Source organism: Diceros bicornis, chromosome 3 (genome assembly GCF_020826845.1).
Source record: "Diceros bicornis minor isolate mBicDic1 chromosome 3, mDicBic1.mat.cur, whole genome shotgun sequence".
Classification (NCBI taxonomy): domain Eukaryota; kingdom Metazoa; phylum Chordata; class Mammalia; order Perissodactyla; family Rhinocerotidae; genus Diceros; species Diceros bicornis.
This window is the reverse complement of record NC_080742.1, coordinates 50,128,232-50,150,236: the sequence shown is the minus strand read 5'-3', so window position 1 is coordinate 50,150,236 and position 22,005 is coordinate 50,128,232. Positions and strand designations below refer to the sequence as shown.

General features: G+C 43.4%; 1 protein-coding gene across 3 annotated transcripts in view; it reads left to right on the top strand.

The window, feature by feature from the left end:
• The first annotated feature begins 1,502 nt into the window (after positions 1–1,502).
• Positions 1,503–22,005, top strand: part of OSBPL3 (oxysterol binding protein like 3) — a 202,841-nt gene continuing 182,338 nt past the window's right edge. Inside the window, exon 1 of one of the 3 annotated variants that reach the window (XM_058527308.1) lies at positions 1,503–1,563. The gene's annotated coding sequence lies outside the window, so the exon portion shown is untranslated. Of the gene's footprint in view, positions 1,564–2,901; positions 3,120–22,005 lie in introns of those variants that run through there. The other 2 variants (XM_058527305.1, XM_058527312.1) reach the window with 2 other exon arrangements.

Genomic DNA, 22,005 nt, shown 5'->3' with positions numbered 1-22,005 from the left:
AGTGGGTAGAGGCCAGGATGCTGCTAACTGCACAGAGTAGGCCCCCAGAACAAAGAAGTATCCAGCCCAAAATGTGAATGGTGCTGGGACTGAGAACTCGGAGCTAGACTATGTGAAAATTGTTTTTAGACTGATGATGAAACTCTTCCTCTAGCCCAGTAGGTGTGATTACTGTCTCTATTTTACAGATAAGGAAAGGTGCTCCCAGAATCAGAAAGTGGTCACCCCAAGACAGGAACTCAGGTAGTCTGATTCTAGAGGCCTGCAGAGTCCTCCTCCACCAAACTCCAATACATCAGCTTCCTTTATTATCCAAACATGTAAACTCTTTTAACACCTGCTTACCTATCATGAATTTCAGAAGCTAAGAACATTCAGCCAACTGTGAAAAATTCCCACCCTGTTGGATGTGTCTCCAAAGATAAAAGGTATTTGCTCAACTGTTCAAAGGTCTTGAGAAACTCTTACTATAGAACCATTGATCTTTCTTCAGTAGACATTCAGATCCTTGCTTTAAAATAAAACTCTGAGGAGAAAGCTAATTTTCGGACATTAACAAGTTTTTTCAAGAATAATTAGCTCTGCATGGGATTCAACTTTGATTTTGTCCCTTTTGTTTTTAGGAGCTGGTGAGCCTGGAGGCTTCTTTAGGAGAAGAGGAAATGAAACTCTGAAAAGGCACAGTACGATTCCTCTTTTTCTTGGAGGCAAGGCATAATATGAATATGAATAACTCTCTCATCCTGTCCAATTAACAGCCTCAAGTACAAATAGGAAAAAAATATAGACACACTTGGTTATTTGGAAGAAACTGAAGAAACAGCCAAGAACGTGATGCTAGTTTCAACAATAGAGCCCTATGCAAATAACTTCCTTTCGGATTGAAGGCTTGTCTCCCGCAGAAAAAACAATGCTAATGAAGCAGGGTGACGGTAGGAGGTAGAGAGAGGAAAAGAAAAAGAGATATAAAAGAGCTTGGAGGAGGAGGGGGAGGAAAGAGCGCGCTTCTATCTCAGACAGGAATTACTGAGAAATGGAGGAAGGGCTGGGCAAACAAAGTCTGAGCTGCTCTGGCAGTCGGGGCTGGGCGTGAGTGCCTCCTTGAATTCGGAGTGAATGGTCCCGGCGCCTGCCAGACACGTTCACTCACCCGGCGTTCGTCGGTGCGGGGGCGTGATTTAAGAACCTCCGAGCCGTGCGATTTTAAACCTTCTCCAATACGGTTCTCCGAGTGCCGACGCGGGCAGCGTCACGGTGGGTTCCTTCTGCAGCTCGTGGGGATCCTCCCGCCCGCGCTCGCCGCCTGCCAGATCCAAAACAGACAGTCCCAGACATTCCGCGACGGATGGTTCCAGAAAGCGGAGAACTGAGCGCGATGAATGAAATGTGAATAACGTGGCTCCGGCAAGAGCCTCAGAAACCTTAACTGGGGGTCAGTTGGGAGACTGGAAATGCGTCAAGTGCCGCAGGTGGGGCGTGGCACTGGAATTTAACATTCTGGAGCCTCTACTCTGCACCAGGCACCGAGACTAGGGAGCCGCACTCGTTGTCTAGCGCGGTGAGGTAGGTTAAATGGGTCTTCAGGGAGGAGAAATACATTGCATTGGCCGTTCCCTTTGCCTGGAACGTTCTTGCCGTGACTGGGGTGTGGTACCTCCTTTCTCGAGTTCAGGAATCTGCGTAAAAGCCACCTCCGCCCAGAGGCCCGGGGGCTTTGCAGCTCTCTGTCACACCCGTAACCACTTTTGAAAGCTCTTCTTAGCAATTAGTGCTCACAGTTGATCAGCATTTTCTCGTTTATATTTGCATATGTTCTTCTTTGTTTATGGTCTGTCTCCTCACTAAAATGTAATCTGCATGAGAGCAGGAACCTGGTGTGCCATTATCACAGCTGCATGCCCACAACTGCTCCGGGCCCACACAGTAGGCGCTCAGTAAATGTTATTTTCCTTCCCACACTGCCACCTGCAGCACGCGACACATTTGCAGTCTCCAAACTGATCCCAGGTGATCAGTGGCTTGCATTCACGCTAGGACCACAGGAGGCCGAGGAGCGGGTGGGCAGTCAAGTCGGGTAGACTTTCCCGTCCAACAAGCAGCTCCTGCATTTTAATTGTAACTATCAGGCTTTCTCTCCCTTCCCCCTTGCTCATGAACTACATAGAACAAAACCACCACACTCCCCTCAGGTCTTCTCCTGGGACCCCGGCAAGAATCTGCATCACTGTCTCTGGACGTCAGGGCCACAATCTCGGGCCGGGGTCCCACGCCGAGTCTGTCCTTTGTCATCCTGTGTCTGCAATCCTCCCTTCGCCACTTATTTTGTCCGTTCTCGATCCCTTTGCCTCGGCCTGACTTCCTCAAGAGGTCGAGTTCTCTTTGCCTGTTCGACCACATGTGTCCCCTGGAACCTTCTCCTTAAACAAGCCCTTCCCGCGCCGGCCTCATTCTCCCTTCTTCCGTGGTCCGGAAACGCCATTCGACAAACATTTATTGAGCGCCTACGGCGCGCAAACAGCGCGGTGGGCCGCCGAGACCTGCTTCCCGGGCCCCGCCGCAGCTCTCACCTCCCTCCGCCCTTCCCACCTGCCGGGAACCCGGGGTGCCAACACCCCTGACTGCGTCATGGAATCCGCCCGCGTCTGCCAAGTGCATCGCCCCACCTCCTTCCTCTGGGACGACTCCTGATTGGTGGGAGTGTGGGTCACTCCGCCGCCCTCCCGCCCTCCCTGTGTGGCTCCCGCCCGGGGACGGGAGCAGGCCCCTCCTCCTCGCTCCCGCCCCTCGCTCCCCTCCCCTCCTCCGGCTAATCGCCAGGCTGCGCGCGCGAAGTTCTGGGCAAAGTGCTGGGAACTGGTCGCGCGGTCGCAGCGGCGGCGAGCCGGACCCGGCAAGGGGACCCGAGCGCGAGGCGGCCAGTACGCGGCGCGAGCCCCGGCCCCGCCGTCCGTCCGCGAGTGGCCATCCCCGCCACGTCTCCGGCGGCTAGTGCGGGAACTGTCAGCTGCGCGTTGCAAGGGGACCAGAGAAGCCTGGTTTGCCTTCTCCTGGGTCTGTGGACGAACCTCGGAGCCCGGCACTGGGGAACTAGGCGGCGTGCCCGGAGGCAGAGCGCGCAGGTAAGCGCCGGGACGCCCGTCAGATTGGTGCTGGGGTGTGGTGGGGGCCCGGCGGCGGCGCGCTTTCGGAAGGGCTGCGGTTTCGGGAGGCACCACCAGTCCCCGCAGGACCGGAGTCTGCCTCCTGTCGCCCGGGGAAGAACCGGCCCATGGGGCAGCCCCGAGCCGGGAGATCGCCCTCGTTGCCGGCGCCAGCCTTCCGGGGGTAGGGCCCGAGTGCTGCCCACGCTAGAGCTCCGTCTTCAGAGGGACAGTTTGGCCGGGATCGACGGCGAGAAGGCGCCTAGCACGGGGACCTAGGTCGGGGCGCGGGAGGACGCGGCGCCGAGGGGCTGTCCTGGGCACCGGGGCCGGAGGCACAGCAAACCTGTTTAACTGGGCCGAGCGCCATGCTTTACCACATCCGCGGGATGGGGCGCGCCTGGGGGGACCCGGACGACGCTGGTCTTGGAGGCCCCCGGCTCGCCCGCCTCCCCTCGCTCGGTCTGCTTCGCTCTCCGGTGCCCCGTCTGGGGGCTGAGGATCCTCGCCCCTTTGGGCTTCCCAGCGCCCTGGAAAGCGTGTGCAGCCTCTAGAGTCCCTGATGGGCATTCTTGTAGATCGTCCAGATATTTCTGAAGCCGGGGCGCGCCGCCCTCCTTTGGTAATACAACTTGCCAGCCACCCTGTGCACACTTGTACTCTCCCTTTTCCGTCTCATAGACTACCAGTCTCCTTAGTCGGGACTCTGAGCTGAGGGGGCTGTGAAGTTGTCGCTTTCGATGTGTCTAGGAACTGCGCTGCGGTGCATCTGAGGTCCCCCAGATGTACTAACCCTTAGAGTTTGAGTCCTGGGATGGGGGCATTTAGAAATATTTTAAGCTGCAGCTGCAAAAGAAATCCTTCCACAGACGGGTAACAGTGTAGGTCTGACTTCTGATCATCCACACTCTACCCTAAGCATCATACAAGGTGAGGGCCCCCTTCTGGCCAAAGGAGACCAGCCAGGCAGGCCTGGGCTGAAATGCACCCAAGCTAAATGACCATCCTCTCCACCAACTTGTTGGCACACCACCCTGTTTGGTGTTCCTCGAAGCACTCATCTCTCTTTGAAATCATCTCCTTGGGCTGTTTACTATCTCCCTTCCTCCACTAGAATGGAAGTTCCAGAAAAGCAGAGATCTTATTTGTCTTGTTCTTCACTCCATCTCCAATGTCATCAATAGTGCTTGACACACAGTAGGTGCGGGATAAATATTTATGGAATGAATCATGAATACTTCTCTGTAAAATATGAGGAATGGTGATTTCATAGCTGTTTTTGATTTTCATGTTTATTTATCCTTTTTTTTCTATTGGGAAAATTAACAAATACCAATAACTACTATTGATTGAGCACCTACAAAGAACTGGATATGTACTAGGAACTTTGTATAGATTATCTTATTAAACATTACAGTAGTCTTCTTAGCTGGGTGTTTCTGACCACATGGGAAATTGAGGCTCCAGCAGGTTAATCTGTTTTCCCAAGATTATCCTGGCAGAGCTAGAATTCCAGCCCATTTTCTCTCTATTGTGCTGGGCAGCTTCCAAGAAACTAAAATGTGGTTTCCACCATTACAGCCAATAGACATTTAGCTTTATTTGTAACAAAAGCTATTGCTTAGCCAAAAGAAGTTTTGTTGCTTTATCATTGTTGAGATATAGTTTCAATAATAGCTAATAGTTATGTTGTAGCCCAGATACTACCAGGCTGCCATAGATTGTATTATCTCATTTAATCTTCGCAAACTGGAGAGGCAGTGTTCTGAGGTTATCTCCATTTTACAGATGAAGAAATTGCAGCCTGGGTTCAGGAACTTGCCCAAGGTCAATAGTAGATTGCTCAGCTAGATTTCATTAATAGTTTCTCTAACTCTAAATCTTTAGCCTCCTTCACTACACCAAAATGTCTCCTGCTCCCACTATTTAATTAGATGTTAACTCATTATGATAGAGTCCAATGATACAATATGTTAAAACTATCTGAGGTTGGGCTATAAACTTTCCACTGCCAATATCATGTGTCTAGTCTATTATTTTCTGAATTGGACTCTTATTGCCATCGATTTTTGTGGTTGAGGTTATGGTTTGTGGGCCTAGCAGACGGGAGATTTTTAATAAAGAAGGAAAGGAAATTCTCCTTTCACCTAAATTTAAATTTAGTTTCACCTAAATCTAAAGAGAAATCTGATGGGTTTTACCCACTGTGGTAAATGAACTCTGAACACAGTAATGCTTTATGCCTCTTAAGGAAAGTACTGGAAAGCCAGCTAGTTTCTCTGTTCCCATATGTAGAATGGAGACTAAGAAACAACTACTAAGTCCAAAAGCTTCTGCAACAACCTTTACTAAAATCACTATATTTCAATTCTTTGTACTGTTGTAGTGAAACCGAGGGCAAGGGGCCCGCCCCATGGCGGCCCAGTTCTGATCCTGGGCGCACACTGACGCACTGCTTTTCCGGCCGTGCTGAGGCGGCGACCCACATACAGCAACTAGATGGGTGTGCAGCTATGACATACAACTATCTACTGGGGCTTTGGGGGGAAAAAAAAAGGGAGGAGGACTGGCAATAGATGTTAGCTCAGAGCCCGTCTTCCTCAGCAAAAAGAGGAGGATTGGCATGGATGTTAGCTCAGGGCTGATCTTCCTCAAGGAAAAAAAAAAAAGAAGAAACGGAGGGCAAGGAGAAGTTGATAAGAGTGTCATGGTTACCACCTAAAGGGCTAGTGGCAAGATAGGGGATAGGAAGGAATTAGCGATCCCTTTTTTTCTTCTACTTCCCGTTATAAGGGTCGTATAACTGCATGAAGGTCTGGATAATCACCAATTTTATTTATAATGGCCCTCTTGGCAGTACTATATTTTCTTAATTGTTAATTCCACTTGAGGAGCACTCCAGGAAGGGCTGGAGAGCTGTCCAACCTAGAATGCCCCAGAAGAGATGGGAGTGTGGGACACTAAGGAAGACGAAGCTAAGTTGAAAGAGCCTTCCATGCATAATTGAGAGTTGTTTATAGTTCCCTGTGAATCCCTTTCCTGTCTCCATCTTATTCATCAGCCTCTAGCCCTGTCCTCTGGAAACTTCCTTCTTGACTTCCCAGTCACTGCTGTTGAGACCACGTTTATGCTCACCCCAACTCTTATCTCCTCCTCACTGCCTTTCACATTGATCCCTTCCTATTGCCCCTGCACCATCTTAGTTCAGGGTCTTAGGGACTTCTGCACTCTGTCCTTACATTGCTTACAGGCGGATTTTCCTTCCTCAATCTCGCCTTCATATCATAGGTAAATTCTTTAAGTCCTGACATTATATTGCGAAAAATTCTTGAGTGGCTTATATAGTTAATAATATTGATAGCAGCAGTAGCTGCTGAACTTTCTGTGCCAGGTGCTGTCATAAGTGCGGTATATGAATTACTGCGTTTAATCCTCAGCAGCACCGAAGCAGGCACTGTTATTGTACCCCCAATCTCCAGATGAAGCTAGGAAAAGTTAAGTTCAAAACTACTTTCTAACTCTTACAAGGTGGAGCTGAGATGCAAGCCCCAGGTCCTTTCTCTACTCGTGTAAGTGTAGACTCAGCCTGAAGTCAGGATCCGGCAGCCTGGGCTCAGTGTCCGCCTTCACCCCATCGCTCCCCAACCCTGTGCACCGGCAGCCTGAACTTGATTCAACAACAGAGCATTTTGCCTTTGCCCATACACTCCTGTTGCCTAGAGAGCTCTTTTGTTGTCTCTCCCTGTGAAAACCCAAGTCTTTCAAGGCTGGACTCATAAGCCTCTTCTGTCAGAATAATCTCTCTGAACTCAGTCTTCCACACCATTTATTAAAAAAGTGAGAGTCCCCAGTTCAGTTTCTGACTATTGAGTATGGTGGTTTCTTTCTTTCTTTTAGCGCTTTGTATCTTTCATATCCCACTCCCCGCTGCCCACATTTCCCCACCCTAGTGCCTCCCGGCCTTGTTTATTCAGATGTATTGCCTCCCTTACTAGATTGTAAATGCCTTGAAGGCAGGGCTAGTCTGCATTCCTCATGGTTCTGTCCCTCACGTCACTAAGTGTGGTATCCCATCCATAGTAGGTGCTCAGTTAAAAAGAGAATATGAAACAATTATATTTGGTTATATTCTGTTAGAATATTCTGTGAAAAAAGTAATTCGAATGTGATGTTTTGTTTCCTACTTTTTGACCCACAATACTGTGATGCCTTCATCAGTTTATGATGAAGCAATAGAAATCCCACTTATTGAAATCCACGGGAAGCACCTATGCTGGCTGTTTGTATCTTGGAGATGTTGCAAGGAGGTCTCCATCCCATACACAAAGCAAACATTGTCTGTAGAATAAATATCTTGCATCTTATATGCACTATTTTTTCATATATATGGAAATGTTATTAAAAATGTATTAAAGCTGTTATGGAATTTAAATTTTTGTCAATATTTTATTGATCAGTGAATATTTCTCCTTTTTAACCTAATTTACTAGATCCCCTGTGAACTAGCTCCAGCTCATGGGTCATCACTCATCACTGTGCTCTGTGTGTTCCAGTCACATTGAACTAAATTCAGTACCCCGCCTGTATCCCAGGGCCATGCATGGTGTGCTCTGGCCTCATAATCTTTTCCTCCTCACCCATAGTCACCTGGGAATTACCCAGGAGGCCTGGTCATGGGAATTTTTTTTTTAAAGAGTTTTCTCATTCTATATTATAGTGGGATAGTATTCCATTGTGTGGATGTAACATACTTTATCCAGTTACTTCTTTTTTTATAACAGCTTTATTGAGATATAATTCACATTTCATACAATTCACTCATTTAAAGTATACAGTTCAGTGGTTTTTAGTATATTCACAGTTGTGCAGCCATCACCATAATTAATTTTAGAACATTTCATTACCCCCAAAAGAAATCTGCACCCGTTAGCAGTCTCCCCTCTCACCCCTGAAACTACTAATCTATTTTATGTCTGTATAGATTTACCTGTTCTGGACATTTCATATAAGAAGAATAATACAGTATGTGGTCTTTTGTGTCTGGCTTCTTTCATTTAGCGTGTTATATTCAGGGTTCATCTCTGTCGTCGCATGAATCAGTACTTCACTGCTTTTTATTGCCTAATAACACCCCATTGTGTCTAGGTGCCACATTTTCTTTATCCATTTGCCAGTTGATGGAACTGGTATTGTTTTTTAAGGCTTCCCCCAGCGATCCAAACGTGCAATCAGGAACTAAACGGGAGGTGCCTTTGACTCTTGTTCATTGTTGTGTTTTGGGGCTAGAACAGTGCCTGACACAAGTTAGATGTGTTGCAAACATCTGAATGAATAAAGCATTTTACTGAAAGTATAACTTTTTTTTTTTTTTTTTTTTTTTGGTGAGGAAGATCAGCCTTGAGCTAACATCCATGCTAATCCTCCTCTCTTTACTGAGGAAGACTGGCTCTAAGCTAACATCTATTGCTAATCCTCCTCCTTTTTTTGCCCCCAAAGCCCCAGTAGATGGTTGCATGTCCTAGTTGCACATCCTTCTAGTTGCTGTATGTGGGATGCGGCCTCAGCATGGCCGGAGAGGTGGTGCGTCGGTGTGCGCCCGGATCCGAACCTGGGCCGCCAGTCGAGGAGCTCGTGCACTTAACTGCTAAGCCATGGGGCCGGCCCTGAAAGTATAACTCTTAAGTGGGTGTCATCAAAAGTTGTTGTCATTAAGAAGAGATCCTCATAGCTGATTGTTTAGATTCCAGTTGGAACAAATGAACTGTTAAAAAAATTATGAGATAATCAAGGAAATTTGGACATGGATGAAATCCTATAATTTTTAGGCTCTGCTTCAAAATAATCTAGGGGTGGGGAGGGAGTATAGAGGGTACAAGGCCGTCCGTGAGTTAATGATTACTGAAGCTGAGTGATGAGTTCTTGGGGTTTTTAATGCTGTTCTCTGTATCTGCTGTCCATTGGGGCAGCCATTGGCCACGTGTGGCTGTTGAGCACTTGAAATGTGGCTAATCTTTATTGAGATGTATGTAAGTGTGAAATACACACTGAGTTTCAAAGAGTTAGTATGAAAAAGAACGTAAAATTATCTCTAATTTTTTCATTTATATGTTGAAATGATAATATTTTGGATATATTATGATATATAATTAAAATAAATTTCACCTGTTTCCTTTTAATCTTTTTAATTGGCTACTTAAATTAAAATTACATGTATGGCTCATATTATATTTTTGTTGGATGATGCTGCTGTATACTTTTGTATATGTTTGAAACTTTTTGTAATAAGTTAAAAAAAATTGAAGACGTGAATTTTTTTAAAGTCTGGAGTAAAATATTTTTCATAAAGGATTCCTCTTGTGTGAAAAGATTGGGAAATATTGATTTGTTCAAAGATGATTCTTGATAGAAGCTTATAGCAGGCAACTGAAGCTTTCCAGTGTTAATCCTGGGCTTCATTTATGTGAAAATTTAAAAATTCTTTTCTAATAAATGGAATAGCAGCCTGAGGGGCTAGAACAATTGCTCCTTTAGTTATTTATCTGATTCTTTTGTTTTGAAGTTGATGAAATATTTCCTTCATCTTGGAAAAATATAGAAAATGCAGTGGTAATTTCTTGTTCTTAGTCACATAGTTTATACCCTGAAATTAAATTTTTCCTGGACTTTCTTTATAATCACTCTGCCTAAATCTCTTCGTTTGGAGCCAGAATATGATTGTTTCTGGACTTCCCAAGATCCCGGGAATATGAATGGAATATGATTCTTTAATGCTAATAATAATAATGTACAGATTTAAAGCTGAGAAGCAAATTGCTTTTGTATAAAATTTCTTTAGATGAACTTTATGTCACTGTCTAGATGTCTGTGTTTACTCACGAGGTATTAGTGAGGTAATAAACCCAGTTCTCTGAGGGGGTGTGGGCTAGACGAATGACCCTAGAGGATGTTCTTTCTCATCTGTGATTTCTGAGATCGTGAGACCTAAATTGAAAAATAGCTTGAATATAAAGCAGCACAGAATCGAATTGCCATGAGCAGCCCAACAAGAGATCATCAGAGGATCTGCGACTGTCAGTATAAAATCAAGTTTGTTGTTTTGTTTACTCTCTACAGCTAAAATATTAAAATGTTTGTTTTTTAAATGTTATGTGGGTCAAACACTTTTCTCAATATAACATATCTCCACTTATGTATTAAAATGTACTACTAGTCAAGATTCCCATACTTGTGTTCTATCTTGGTATCAAATGTGGTAATACGAGAAATTTAAAGTTACGGTTTAAGTTTTATAAAACAAATCTTCCCCAAATCATTTGTGGTGAGCAGTGATCTGAAATGTTTAGAAGCAAAAGGTAAATAATATATTTTTTAATCTCATGAACATTATTAAACTTGAAGTAAATGCCTCCTTAGAATGAAAGCATGCAGTATGTTTTTGTTCATACATTTAGTATTTATTGAGCACATGCTACATGCCAGGCACCAGACTGTACAGGGGATGTGTTGATGGATTAGACAGATGTGGAACCTTCCTTCAGGGAGCTTGCAGTTTAGAAGGGGACGTAGGTATTAAGCAGTCACAGAGAACTTGTTAATTACAGTGGGGATATGTGGCTCAAAGGGAATGAGTCTGAATTTTAATTGGGACCTTGGAGAGAAAAGTTCCATCTGCTTGTAGATCATGATTCAGGCTGCTGATGGTCTGAAGAAGGAGGAGGAAAGAGAACATGGCTAGGGAATCCTCAGAGGAGGATGACCCCATCGAAGTCCTGCCTTTTTGTGTCTTTCTGCTGATTGCAGGAGGCCAGGTGGAACTGAGTAGGAGGAGGGGTTTATTGAATTGCTCTCTGTGATGCTACACTCAGGTTTGTTTATTTGCTACTAGAATTGAATCCACAGTGGAGTTTTTACCACCTTTGTAGCTGAAACTGAAACTGAATGAGATCTAACAACCTGTTCTCCAACATAGCCATGAAAGTAGCTAAAAATAACGAGCTGGCTCCAATTCTAGTGTAGCTCAATTGTCTAGCATCTGAGATGAAGTGAGTTAGGGGTATTGAAGGCCTCAAAGAATATAAGGAAGACACATGGATTTTTCTCACAGGTTCAGGGCTGCTTCAAGCAAATTTCTAGTGTATATAGAATTAACTAGGTGTCCTTTGGAGCTTGTTGGAGTCATTAGGGATGGGGAACCATCCTGTCTTTAAAGGTGGTGATGAGAATTACAAAGAACAGTAATAATAGCAGTGGCAGCCAATAACTTATTCTGTGCCAGGCTAAGTGCTTTACTTAGATCTTCCAGTAACTTATGAGGTGGCTTTCGTCATTCCAGTTTGTCAATGACCAAACAGAGACTTGGGAGCAATTACTTGCTCTTTGGTTGTCCAGTATCCATTTACTCTTCCTGATTTCCATTTGAGGAGTCACTTCTTGCTTTTGGATATAGTCTGCTAGGACCACAACAAGGGGCCCCATTCTCCTCAGCCCTGGTTGGCCCAGTGAGCCAGGCCAGCCAGATGCCTCTTGCAGGACTCTGGGTCCAATGCTAAGGGTCATGGAGATTGTGTTGCCGAGGTGTGTCCTGACCAGACCATTCCTGTCCATGACACATTGTTGTGGTCTGGCTCTGGTCCCATGAAGCTGTGCTGTGCTTGCCTCTCCAGTCTCCTCTTAGTTCCTTAAACTGATATGTTTTCAATATATTTTCTTTGGTATCATATGACAAATTGGTTTCTATTGCTTCCACTTAAAGAATCCCTGAGTGTCACAATCCTAGAGAGGCTTAAGTAGTTTACTCACGGTCACAAAAGGAACAGGTGGCAGAGTTGGGGTGCAGTCTGGGCATTCTGCCTCTACTGCCAGGCCCTTGACCCGAGGGCCCCTCAGGGTGGTGGAGAGCACTGGACCAGGAGTCAGAGAAGCAGAGGATGGATCCAGTCCCAGTGGTTCCTTTACCTTTGTGATCTTGGGCCAGTCACTGCCTTTTCAGGCTGAACTGGGTGGACAAGATGAAATCTACACATATCTAAATGACACCTAGCTCCAGAGGGTTTCCTCCTCCATGAGATTTTTGGATGGACTGTGTCCCAGTTTCTAAAGGCTTTCAATTTGAGGTTTGAGGCATGGTCTGAGGCAATGGTTTTCAAAGTGTGGTTTCAGGAGTTGCTGTATCACTATCACTTGGGAACTTGTTTGAAATGCAAATTCTTGGGCCGAACTCTAGACCTACTGAATCAGAAACTCTGAGGGTGGGGCCCAGCCATCTGTGGTTTTACAATCCCTTCAGGTGATTCTGATGCACAGTAAAGTTTGAGAACTGCTGGGCTAAGGCATTTTCATTTTATTAAAAACAATTTAACATGGGGGCCGGCCCAGTGGCGCAAGCGGTTAAGTGCGCGCGCTCCACTGCAGCGGCCCGAGGTTCGCCGGTTCGGATCCCGGGTGCGCACCGACGCACTGCGCACTGCTTGGCAAGCCATGCTGTGGCTGCGTCCCATATAAAGTGGAGGAAGATGGGCACGGATGTTAGACCAGGGCCAATCTTCCTCAGCAAAAAAAGAGGAGGATTGGCATTGGATGTTAGCACAGGGCCAGTCTTCCTCAGCAAAAAAAGAGGAGGATTGGCAGATGTTAGCACAGGGCTGATCTCCTCACAAAAAAAAAACCAAAAAAACCTCAATTTAGTGTGTATAAGGGGCTACATAGAAGCAGAGAACGTGTAAAAGTTAATTGGCCACAGCCCCTGCTCTCAAGGAACATTCTCTGCAGCTGGGGATACAGATATAAAAATACAATTGTGAGGGACAAGAAAGGGTGTGATACTTGTTATAAACAAGGTACTGGAGTGCTGTAGGAGCCCGGAAAGAGCGGTGAGAGACACTCTTGCAGAGAGAAGTGGGCGTTTGAGCCAGGCCTTGAAGGACACAAGGATTGAGATGAAGAAGAGAATGGAGGGCCGGGTGGAAAGGGCGTTCCAGGCAGAGAACTGAGGATGAGCCAAGGCACAGCATTTTAAGCAATGAAGGACCCTCCAGTTTGATGAGAAGGACTGTTTTAATGGGAAAAGTGACAGGATATGGGGGTGGAGAGAAAGGTTGGGGCCTGGCTGGGTCCTGAATCCCATAGTAAGGGTTTGGACTTTATTCTGTAGACAGTGAACAAGGAGGTGATATGATGGGAGCTTTCTTAGAGAAGATGTTCTAGTGGTGGTAGAGAAAGTCAGAGGTTGGGAGAATAGGCATGAGGTGATGAAACCTGAACCAGGTGGTCACAGTAGGAGAAGAAAGGAAAGACAACACAGAAATACTGGAAAGTTTGAATGACAGTCCCTAGGAACTAGGAGTTGGGGGACGGTGTTGAGAGAGAAGGCAAAGATGATTCTGTGGGAGATAATAAATGATGTTGGTACAGTCAGGTTAAAAGATAAAGTTGGAGCCTTACATCACACCTTCCACTAAAATAAATTACACATGGATCAAAACTTTAACATTAAAACAGATGGGAAAAAAGAATACCATTTAAATAATAATAGGGATGGAAAATCCTTTCTAGATATGACACAAAATCCAGAAGCTATAAAATAAAAGATTGATTCATTTGACTACATATAATTTTTGCAGGGCCAAAATTTTTTAACTGTGTTGAAGGCAGTCAATAAATTTAGAAAAACAATTGCAATTCATGTCAGAACAATGTAATTTCATCAATATATGAAGAACTTCAACAAATCAATAAGAGAAAGTCCAGTTACTCTAAAGGCAAAGAATATGAACATAGAGTTTACAAAATGGCATACAAATGACTCTTAAATATATGAAAACTTTAATCTCACTCATAAAAAGAGAAATGCAATTTAAAACTTTAGTGAGATGATATTTTTCGCCTGTCAGATTGGCAAATATAACAAAATGTGAAAATATTATTGGCAAAGATTTGAGGAAACAGGTATTCATACATGGTGGATGGAAGTGTACATTGATCCAAGGTCTGTGTAGAGGCATTGGCAGTATCTATCAAAATTGCAAATGCATGCACTCTTTGAACTAGCAGTCACAATTCTATGAATTTTATCCTACAGATATGCAAATGTAGACAATGATATGTGTGCAAAGTTATTTATTGCAGCATTGTTTGAATAAATAAAAGATTGCAGATAACCTAATTGTCCATCAGTAGGGATTGGTTAATAAATAATGGAGCAGTTAAAAATGAGACTGCTCTACATCTACTGATTTGGAATAGTCTCTGAGATTTATTATTAAGTTAAAAAAAAACAGGATGTAGAATACATAGGTTTGTGGCAAACATACCATATATACCAATGTATGTATGGTATGCTTCCATTTGAGTAAAGTATATCCAAATATAATATATATTTTATATGTCTATACATAAATGTGTACATATTTATGCCTGTGCACACACAGATATGGCTGGTGGCCTGAAGCCAGCTCATACTGGCTTGAGAGAACCACTGGGTGCATCATCTCCTTAGTCAATGTCTTGGAGTTGGTAGTTTGAAATTGGTCATGGTGGGAGTATTTATACCACAGAAATCAGCAAAGGCAACAAATCAGGGCTTCTGTTTTTGTTTTTGTTTTTCTAGAGAGCTGGTTTGATAAACACTTACTAGAACCCACTGTGTGTCATAAATATAAAATATCTCTTGAAGGATACATGAGAAGCTGGTAACATTAGATTCCCCAAGGAAGGAAGATTGGGCGGCAGAAGGACAGGTGTGAGATTTAAATTGTCCCCTCTGAATTTTGTTCCAAGTGAATGTATTACTTATTCTGAAATGAATATATAAAACAAACAAAATATAACTCCAGAGTTTCAGACCTAGGGGACTGTTGGTGTTATTTAAGGTGCCATTGACTACTTGAGGGGAAAATGGAAACATGAATAGATCTTAGGGAAAAAGAATGCTTTGGGTTTTGAACATGCAGAATTTGAAATGTCTGGGTGATGTGAGTGTGGAGGTGTCCAACAGGCAACTCAGAAGAGAGGGCAAAGCTGGTGATCACTTCTGGGAGTCAGCAGTCTAATTGAAATTATGGCAGTTGAGAAGGTTTCCAAGGGAGGTCCAACCCATACAACCTTTTGGGCAGGTTCCAGGAGACAAAGGGGGCTGCATGTAGTACCTTGGAGAATGCCAGCCAAGAGGTAGGTAGGGGAAGGGTAATTAGTCACAAAGGTAGGAGGACCATATAATGATGATAATAATAGTAGCTTTCTTTTATGAGTTGTCTACGAAAAGTGAGGCACTATTCTTAGTATTTTTTGAAAGAACATCTCCTGATTTAATTCTCATAACCACACTATGGGGTGGGTATTATTTCCATGATTGCCAGTGAATGGAGGAAGGTAATTCCAAAGAATAAACCAGGAGAGAGCTCCTGGGAGGGACATTAATAGAGCAGGACCTTGAAATGTGGTGAGATTTTGTAGGTCAAGACAATTCAGGCAGAGGCGAGTGATGAGCAAAGGTACAAAGAGGGTTATCTGATGTAGCTGAAGGGTTGAGATTCATGGGAGCTTGAGAGCGGTGCATGGCTGCTCCATTCTCTGGCAACTGGAGAGCCACAAAATAGTTTTGAGCTAGAGAATATGCTTTAATCAGTTTGACTAGTAGTCAGATACAAAAATTGCATGTCATATTACTGGAGCACTTCCTCTGTGTTCATTGGTGGAGAGACAGGAAAACAGGAGACAGGAAAAACTGCCATAAAACTTTGAGATTCATCATGGAAATGGCCTGTGCATATGTAAGGTTTTCAGAGTGTCTGCAGACAGGCACTGGATGGCTGGTGCCGGTTCCCTCTTAGTTGGTTTTTTGACTCAAGCTGAGTTTTCTATGTGGTGGCGTATTGTTTATCTTTTTATCTGTCAGTAAATCATGGGATGGAGGCTATATTTTCCAGAAGATTGTGAATAAGGAATAAGGAAAGAGGAGGTAATCAAGAAATGATTATGTGTTGACATATATTTTTACGTATATGATTTATTTATGAGTTGTGCTGAGAAGTAACATTCCTGTCTCCCAAGGCACACGCAGGTCCTGCCTCTCTCTAGAGAGATGCTGTATTTGTACCAGCGGTTCTTTTACCTTTTAAATATACATGTACACCAACAGTGTGAAATTTCACCCTAGTTAGGTTTTCAACTCAGTCTTTCTCTAGCCCAGTGTTGTTTTAAGTTTGTCGTATGTGTGTCATTAGGAATAATACCAATAATGAGGTGTCAGAAAGGAGAAGGATAATAGCTGTGGCCTAAACATGGGTCAGAGAAAGGACTGGGTGGACTTCTTCATGCCAGCCTGCTAATGCATCCACTCCTGCCTGGAAAGTCCTGCTTTTCTACTCTTTGATCTCACAAGCCAAAATAGCATTCCAGTTTGTTACTTTCAGTTCTGCATCATTTGTTCTTTGATTAAGGGCCTGGAAGCCTCTTTTGTTCTCTGGCATCCAAGGTCTTATTTTCATAGGTGTGTGTAGATAGATATGGATGACGTTTATGTAAGACATCTGCCTTTTTTGACCCACAGATTAAGACACCTTTGTCTGACAAATGCCAGGGACCAGAGGGACAGAATGTTGGAATTTGGGTCTCTGTAAGATGTACGATGTGTGGTCCCGAGAGGTACTCCGGTTTTCCATCATTGCTAAGAACTTCACAGATTACTTGGGCAAAATAACCATGTCCTAGGATGCAAGGTACTCAGGTCTTGCTCTAGCTGGTTAACTTGTGCTGAGGTTTAGCATCATGGACTTCCCTGCATCCCTGTGGATGCTACAGTTTCTCCTCCTCTCTCTCAGAAGAGTTGTTTGAGAATTAGCCAAGTGTTGATGGATGTGAATGGGCTTCTGGAGGAAATGAGAGCCCCGTGATTGCTAACTGGGTGGGGAGCCAGGTGGAGGAGTGTGGCCCATGTGAATGGGACTCACAGTTATCATAGTTATGTATCAGTTTCTCTGGGGCAGTAGTTCTAAACTTAGCAGCACCAGAATGACCTGCAGGGCTTGTTAAAAGACAGATTGCTGGGCCCTACCCTCAGAGTTTCTGATTTAGTGATCTGTGGTGGGACCTGATATTCTGCATTTCTGACAAGTTTTCAGGTGATGCTGGGGCTGCTGGTCCAGGGACCACTTTGATAAATGTAAGCAGTGGTTCAGTAGGGAAAAGACTGAGTCTTGACCAGCCCCGAGTCCTCTCTGATTTGGAGAAGAACCAGAGAATTCTGATTATCATAAACCCCATATTTTGTATAGCATTTCCATGTTTGTAGATCACTTTACTATACTCTGCTTCTCACAACAAAACTGCCCTGTGAGGTAGGCAGGACAAGTATTAACCTTGTTGCACAGTTGGGGAAAATCAGGCTGAGGACCTTGGGGAAGGTGAGTGACTGACCCAAGGGGCAAATGGCTGAGCTAGACTTACTTCTAGATTTTCTGACTGTGGCTTTAGTGTTCCTTCTACGTTGCCTTTAATGCTAGTGAAAAGGTTAGAGATCATCTGCTCTGATAATGCTCAAAGTTTGTTTTCATCGCCGCCCAACACAAAAATAGCTTTTCATTTTAGAACAGTTTTAGAGTTACAGAAAAGTTGTGAAGATGGTATAGAAAGTTCCCCCGTATGCCCCACACTGTTTCTCCTATTGTTAACATCTTATGTTAGTGTGGTACATTTGTCACAATTAATGAACCAATACTAATACGTTATTATTACCTAAAGTCTATACTTTGTCCAGATTTCCTTAGTTTTTACCTAATGTCCCTTTTGTATTCCAGGATCGCATCCAGGTTCCACATCATGTTTAGTCATCATGTCTCCTCAGGCTCCTCTTGGCCATCACGGTTTCTCAGGCTTCCCTTGTTTTTGATGACCTTGACAGTTTTGAGGCATACTGGACGGGTGTTTTGTAGAATGTCCCTCAATTGGGATTTCTCTGATGTTTTTCTCATGATTAGACTAGGGTTATGGGTTTTTGGGAGGAAGACCACAGAGGTGAAGTGCCATTCTCATCACATCATATCAGGGGAACATGAGTTATCAATTGTTCATGTTGACCTTGATCACCTGGCTGAGGTCATGTTTGTCAGGTTTCTCTATTTATTTATCTGTTCATTCAATCAATCAGTGTTTATATCAGCATGGATTCATGGATATTTATTTTACACTTTGGGTTATAATCCAGTAGTACTTTATTAATTTTCTTGCTCAAATTGTTTCAGCTTTGGCCAGTAGGAGCTCCTTCAGTTGGCTCCTGTGTCTCTTTAGCACAAGCCCATCATTGTGGATTTTTTGAGCACACCCTTACCTTCTGGCGCTGTAGGATGCTCTAGGCTCATCTTCTATATTTCTTGTCCCAGCCCTAGAATCATATTGTTTTTAGTGTTGATCCTGATCCATTAAATTGATATCACCATCTGCTACCTGAGTCACCAACCAAAGTGAAAAACACTGATCCATTTCCACCCATCACATGTTAAAGATAAGGAAATCGGCACCTGGAAAGGTGAAATGGCTTATCCAAGGTCACACATAGTTTGTAGCAAAGCCAGGGCCAGGACCAGTGCCTCTGGACTTCTAGTCCTTTGTCTTTTCTACCATTTTATGCTGGCAAATTCTACCATTCAGAAGCTGGTTTAGCATACTCCCACCTCCCCCATGTCCTTGTGCATAGGCATTCAGATGTGAACTCAACTGGATGTGCTACTGTCTATCCAGGGCAGATATCAGCAAAAAGGGGCAAGGGGTACTGGCCAGATTCCTTTTGGAGACTGCCATGGCAAGTCTGTGTTTTTGATCAGAATGGGGTGTTGTAATGGTAAACTGGTTACAAAGTCACAGAATGTGACTGCTGACATCAGCACTTTGCAGCTGAGGTTGGACCACATGACTGGCCTCTGTTTTGTGGGGAAGTCCAGGCAGAAGGGAGGGAGGTTTGTAAAACCCACATGCTCTTCATTTGGGTTCTCCTCCTTTCCGTGGCGGAGGGAGAAAGAAGTGAGTGCAAGTAGAAAAACCCTCAAATTTCACTTCATCCTATGAACTCCTTGGACCTGCAAAGACAGAGCTGAACAGACAGGATTTTGGTGTTCTAAAGGCCCAAACAATCTGGTTTTAGGATCTGGTGTGAATAATCAATTACACCAAGATGCATATTTTCTTTTGTGAGAGGAAATAATTCAGTCATCAAAGGGTTCCTAAGATTCGGGGAATAAGAAAGGGCAAGTTCATTTCATATCCATTTCTTAGAATGTTCCATTTCAAAAGATTTTTTTTTTAACAGAGAGCATACGTGGCCCTCAAAGCCTAAAATATTTATTACCTGGTCCTTTACAAAAAAAGTTTGCCAATCTTTGCTTTAGATCAAAGTTATAGCATCTCGATTGGCATAGATACATTTTTTAAAAAATTTTATTGAGGTCATAGTAGTTTATAACATTGTGAAATTTCAGTTGTACGTTATTATTTGTAAATGTTATAAACGTGCCCCTTTACTCCTTATGCCCACCCCCCAACACCCTTCCCCTCTGGTAACCACTAATCTGTTCTCTTTGTCGATGTGTTAGTTTATCTTCCACATATGAGAGAAATCATATGGTGTTTGTCTTTCTCTGTCTGACTTATTTCACTTGACATAATACCCTCAAGGCCCATCCATGTTGTTTTAAATGTGACGATATTGTCTTTTTATGGCTGAGTAGTATTCCATTGTATATATATACCACATCTTTTTTATCCAATCATCAGTTGATGGGCGCTTGGGTTGCTTCCACTTCTTGGCTACTGTGAATAATGCTGCAATGAACATAGGGGTGCATAAATCTCTTTGAATTGTTGGTTTCAAGTTCTTTGGATAAACACCCAGTAGTGGGATAGCTGGATCATATAGTATTTCTATTTTTAATTTTTTGAGAAATCTCCATACTATTTTCCTTAGTGGCTGCACCAGTTTGCATTTCTACCAGCAGCGTATGAGTGTTCCCTTTTCTTCACATTGTCTCCAACATTTGTTATTTTTTGTCTTGGTGATTATAGCCATTCTAACAGGTGTAAGGTGATATCTTAGTGCAGTTTTGATTTGCATTTCCTTGATGATTAGTGATGTTGAACATCTTTTCATGTGCCTGTTGGCCTCAAAAGATAGTTTTTGATTTTTTAATAATTGATAGTAGGTGCTCTGGCTGAAGAATTATTCCTGTAAAGGGGTTTAAGGGAATAAGGTAGTAGTGATGTATTAGGATATTTTGTTTGCAAGTAACAGAAACCCATCCAGCTTAAGGACAATTTAAAAGAAAATTTATTGACTTAAGTTGCTAAAAAGTCCAAGAGTAGTGCTAGCTTCAGGCATGGCTGGATCTAGGGGCTTAACTCATGCCATCAGGGCCCTGTTTCTGGCTTCATTCTCAGGCATGCTTTCTCCACTTGAGTAACTCTTAGCAGCTGTAGACTTATTTCCTATATGCTAAGCAACTTTATTAGCACTGCAGATGCTTGTTGCCTCTGATTGTCCCTGCCTTTGGTCATGACCCTAATCCTGAACCAGTTACTGGGGCTGGAGTTATCAGGGCTGTTACTGGTTAGATGTGGGTCAGTTGTTCCCTGTGGAACCATGGGAAGAGGAAGATTGAGGTGCTGGTACCAGAAGGGGGAGTTGGCCGGGCAGACAAAAATAATGGCTGTCGGTTACAGTGCTGTGAACACTCAGGGTAAGTGCTTGATGAATGAGTAAATAAATGCTCAGCTCTGAACCTGTCTAGACATTTGTTTATTTAGTCCCTTCTGAAGCTGCTCATTTATTCTGTGGACTCACGAGTTCTTCCAGAGGGACCTCCTAGTCATTTCTTGATGAATGTAGTAACCTGACCGCCAGCCCTTGTTAGCTGCTCAGCAAATACTCATCTTCTTGTTCCTGTTGCTAATTTCATGGCTCATTTCAGCTAGTCTTGGCTAGATGGTGATTCTCTCCTTGAACCTGTTTAACCAGGTCAGTGTTAGACACTGTGATTGGTTTTGGCTGAATGGTCAGCATAGGTGCCTTTAATAAATCTGCTTTGCTCTTGAGGGAAAGGAGGTAACTTCTGATCTTTTTTCCCTGGATGCCATTCCTGGCTCAGATCTTGACTGGTTAATTCTAATCCTTCCTTCTGTAAGGGGAGGACAATTTTTTTTTTTTTTAATCATTAGATGAGCCAGGAATTATTAGTTCCAGATTTTTAAAAAATTGACTTGAAAGTTTTATTATTCAAATTTCTTGCTTGTTTTCGTTGTTCCTACCTGTCTTCTGCAAATTTCACTACTTATTAGCACCTTTGCCTGAAGACAGACAAGATGAGATCAAGGGGTGTAATTAAAACCTTGACAGCATCCCATCTTTTTTTTTTTTCTTTCTAGAGGGGTTACCTAGTTGGCAATGTTTCTATGCAAAACCAGTCTTGTACATTGACCAACATGAACTGTGGTGGATTACCTGTGAATTTCATTTAATCATCTTTTTGGTATCTGTTTTTACAATAGGAAGTTGAAAGCAGGCTGCAAAGTCCCCTCCCTCTGGTGGTTGCCTAGACTTCAGATATTTTCCTTTTGCCTTTTTTTTTTGAGTCCTTTTGAGATCAAGTTAATGAATCAATGCCAAGTTCAGAAGAGGTAAGTGTTTGGGTCTGTTCATTATCTTGGAGTTCCTGCTATTTCTATATTTCACAGCCAAATAGAAAAGATTTTTAAAAATCTGTCTCTGTTAGCACAGATAATTGAGTTTACTATATATTGATTTTATTTTGTCCATTTTCCGTATATTTGAAGCACTGCTTGACTAGTTCAGCACCATCAATTTTTTTTCTTTTTCTTTATCTTT